Source organism: Cornus florida, unplaced genomic scaffold (assembly GCF_030987335.1).
Source record: "Cornus florida cultivar Cherokee Brave unplaced genomic scaffold, ASM3098733v1 CherokeeBrave_3.0.0_Hap2_Chr10, whole genome shotgun sequence".
In the NCBI taxonomy this organism is placed as follows: domain Eukaryota; kingdom Viridiplantae; phylum Streptophyta; class Magnoliopsida; order Cornales; family Cornaceae; genus Cornus; species Cornus florida.
In genome coordinates, this window is record NW_026775580.1 from 44,963,344 (window position 1) to 44,966,830 (window position 3,487).

The window sequence follows — 3,487 nt, forward strand, 5'->3', positions numbered from 1 at the left end:
CTCCTCCTCCTCAGCGTCCTCAGCTGCTATCACAACGTCCTCCATAAGACTCTTGATAAGAGCATTGTAGCTCTTATTCTAGTCCTTCTTGCCAAAGTGGCAAGTTCCTGTCTCTGGGCGCTCATCTGGACGGAATGGATAGCGTTGATCTTGTAAGATCTGAGTAATAAGGTAGCTAAAAGGAAGGTACTTAGCCCGCTTGGGCTTGGCCTTGTTGATGTAGTCCGCGTAAAGTTTCATCATGACGCTCCAATATAAGGCCGGAATAGAAATATAGTACCCTGTGTAGAAAGCATACACGGTAGTCAAATAATCGCCTCGCCTCTGAATCTTGTGGCCGGCCATAAACACGTTTCGGTACAAGACTGAATCGAAGAACCATAGATTATCGGTCAAATAGGTCCGAGTAGCAAATGTCTTGCCCTCACTGTAATGGCCTGTAAGTGCCGCCATGTCTGCATAAGAAGGCCTCCTTTCCAAAATGGATAATCGAGCTCAAGCTCAGGAGGGCAAGCATGTGGGCATCGACAAGATCTGGCCAGAGTCTCCTCTGTAATGTAGATAGGATGGCCATCAATAGTAGTGCACAGCTCTGCCAGATTACTCGTGGTAGGCCGGAGGTTCTGGGAGAACATCCGAACAAGCCTCGGGTAAACTGGTTATGTGACAGGGGCTAGAACACCTGAAAAGCCCCTCCGGTCTATATCCTCGTAGGCTGCCCGGGTCAAAATGTACCGAGAGAAGAAGGAAATATCAAAAACTAACTCATGTGCCACTGCAAGGTGTGAGTATCTCGGCAAAGGTCTGTCTAAGGCCTGGCCTGGCTGTGCATGAGGTAGAGATAAAGAAGGCGATGGTGTATGCTCAGCCTCATTATGAGATGATGAAGATGCGGAGGCTGAAGACTGTAGTCTAGAGTCAGCTGAGGGGGACTGAGCTGGATCTACCTCAATATAAACCTCTAACTACTCCGGCTGCTCAGCCTCAACAGGCTGCTTTGAATCCTGGACACGAGATGGTCCTGCCTAATGCTCGGGCTGCTCCTGAATATGGGAGGGCTCGCCTGGCTCCTCTATCCTGGGCCTGACTCGGCGTGGATGATGCCTATGGGCAACAGTCTTTACCCTAGCCATGGCCTACAAAACAGAAATAAAAATGCTTATAGAAGAAGTCAGTATAGGCATAAAGAAGTGAAACACAGTATATAGAAACATGTATGTCAAATAAGATAGACAACACAGAACATGAATCTATGCAAGTGATGATGGAGCTAAATAAACAGTGACATTAAGTGAAGCATGCTAAACAATATAAGTATGGAATGCATCCAATGTGAAAAACACAGGCATTGGGTATGTATGAGATAGCATGGAATCACAAAAGAGAGTGTGTGAAGTATATGATGCAAATCTGTGAAGTTCGATGGATCATAAAAATGTGAGATCGATCTCTATGAGATCGATCTGAGATAAGTTCGATCGATTTTTGAATGATCGATCGAAAAAAACTTCGATCAATCAAACTGGTACAGGAAATTTGAAAAGTCATAGATTTGTGACATGGATGGCACGGGGGCACCCAAGCAAGCTTGTGGGGGCCCTCTCACACAACAACACAACAAGATTGGTCACTTGTTTGGCACGTGACCCCTAAAATCAAGTCAAAAATGAAATATATACAAAAACCTATACATATATATATATACACATATACACATATACATGGAATCTTCAAATATGGCAAGGATTAAGCATAGCAACTCTAGATCTAACATGTAAAGCTCAGATTCATGAAGATTAAAACTCGAAATCAAAAGAAAAACTCGGGACTTACCAAATCCGAGAGAGAGAGAGGTGGAAATCGAGAGAGATAATGAAATTAGAGATTAGAGATGATGTGGAAGGTTGGGATGGTCGCCGGAGATGGGAGAGGTAGGGTTTGCAGCGGCGAGGGAGATGAGGGCTTAGATCGATGTTGAAATCGATCTAATGACCCTAGGGTTTTATTTTTAAAAACTGGTCCCGACAAGTTCGATCGATCAGGGAAAATTTCCGATCGATCGAATATAAATCGATCTGAAAATGTTAAGATCGATCTCCCGACAAATTTTTTTTTTTTTTTTTTGAATTTTTGGAAATTAAAAATTAAAATTAAAATTAAAAGTATTTTTTTTTTGAATTTTTGGAAATAAAACAAAAGAAAATTGTTTTTGGGATTTTTGAAAATTTTAAAATGAAAATAAAATTGGAGTTTTTGAAGATAATATAAAATAAAATAAACACTAAAAAATAAAAATAAAAATAAAATTGTAGTCAAAGTCAAAGCCAAGGTCAACAAAGGGTATAGATCGATCAAGCTGAGATCGATCGAAAAAAATGGTTCGATTGATCAAATAGGTAAAAGCCTACAGACAAGTTCGAACGATACACATAGAGGTCTTTTTCATGGATCTCAAATTTTTTTCTAAGTGTGGAGTGAAGATCGATCTAAGAAAAAGTTGGATCGATCTAGGAACTTTTAGATCGATCCGAAGATATTTTCGAACGATACACAGAGGGCTGATTTATGCAGGAAATTTCAGATCGATGGAATAGAGAAATGATTGGATACAGGAATGGGTGTTTGATCGATCAAACCTCATTTAAGATCGATCAAACAGGGACAAAATGCCTATTTTTAGAATGAAAGTACATGCATACTCAATCAAAATTCCTAGCCATATGTATGAATTCCAAAACATATCTAGACGACGCAAGAAATGAAAGATAAAATAGAAATGAGGGAGGAATAGGGTTGTAAACCCTACGAAGCATTTACTAGTCTTTAACGTCTCTAGTAAGACGTTGGGCTCTTTTAGCCCGGATCAAACATCTTATAATGCATCCTCTCCTTAATGGGGTGATAGGTACTTTGAATTCCACCCAACAAACAGTTCCCTAAAGCACTTGTTGGATTAGGTTCAAAGGAATTTGTTGGTCCTTTGCCAATGTGATCTTTGGGCTTCCATGCCTTCTCAAAGCAAGTTTTTGAAACATCATTCTTTAGACTTAAGGTTGAAGATGAACTTTTTGAAGTTTTGGTTTCAAGTAAAGACTCTATTATTTCACATTCATTGTCTAGACATTATCTACAACATTTACTTCTTTATGCTTGTCAAATGAATTTAGGGTCGGATTGAAGATATTCAACTTCATTTTCATATACCCAAATGAGATTTTCATTACCCCCGTCCTACAATTAATGTTGGCATTTGCAGTTGCCAAGAAAGGACGGCCAATGATAACGGGAATTTGGCTCTTGGGATTTGGAACCGGTTCCGTGTCAATGACAACGAAATCAACTGTGAAGAAGAATTTATCAATTTTAATCAAGACATCCTCAACGATACCCTTAGGATTTTTAATGGATTGGTCGGCAAGTTGTAAAACTACCGACATCAGTGTCAAGTCTCCTAAGCCTAATTTGACATATACCGAGTATGGAAAAA